The sequence below is a fragment of the Guillardia theta genome (genome assembly GCF_000315625.1).
Source record: "Guillardia theta CCMP2712 unplaced genomic scaffold GUITHscaffold_8, whole genome shotgun sequence".
Classification (NCBI taxonomy): Eukaryota; class Cryptophyceae; order Pyrenomonadales; family Geminigeraceae; genus Guillardia; species Guillardia theta.
The window spans coordinates 968,760-969,363 of NW_005434666.1; the positions used below are offsets into that span (position 1 = coordinate 968,760).

At 48.0% G+C, this 604-nt stretch overlaps 1 protein-coding gene across 1 annotated transcript in view; it reads left to right on the plus strand.

Annotated features, from left to right (window-relative positions):
• Window positions 1-233: 233 nt before the first annotated feature.
• Window positions 234-604, plus strand: part of GUITHDRAFT_84671 (hypothetical protein) — a 2,454-nt gene continuing 2,083 nt past the window's right edge. Inside the window, exons 1-2 of the mRNA XM_005839628.1 lie at window positions 234-322; window positions 371-422. The gene's annotated coding sequence lies outside the window, so the exon portion shown is untranslated. The remainder of the gene's footprint in view (window positions 323-370; window positions 423-604) is intronic.

Sequence of the window (604 nt, forward strand, 5' to 3'; positions counted from 1 at the left end):
GCCGTGCGTATCGACGTGAAGCGTAAGTCCATGGTGGTTCAGAGTGAGGGGAAGAGTGAGGGAAGAAAGAGGAGGAGGAGGGGAGGAAGGGGAGGGGAGAAGAAGGGGATGGACAAACATTTTAGGAGGATAAGGTTGAGAATAATTGAGAAATGGGAGGTAGATGAAGATTTATCCGAGTTTCTGAGGATGCAGAGGAGGAGAAAACCCTGACAAGCTGTTGGTCTGAGCAGAGATAGACATGCAGCCGGGGGACATCGCAGCTCCTGGTTACGTCTTCGGAGGGATCGCCCCCTGTGGGATTCCCTTCTACGTTTGTCAGGCAAGGCTTCCATTGATGCTGAGCTGTTTGGTGACGTCTGTCTTGCAGGCTACCAACCAGTCAGTCTGGGAGTTGCCATCTCCTTCTCATCTAGTTGCAGGTACCATGAACAATGGTTGTAGTGATGATGATGGCGATGATGATGATGATGATGATGATGATGATGATGATGATGAGGAGGAGGAGGAGGAGGAGGAGGAGGAGGAGGAGGAGGAGGAGGAGGAGGAGGTTTTTGATGTTTTTTTTTTTTTTTTTTTTTTTTTTTTTTTTTTTTTTAATGGT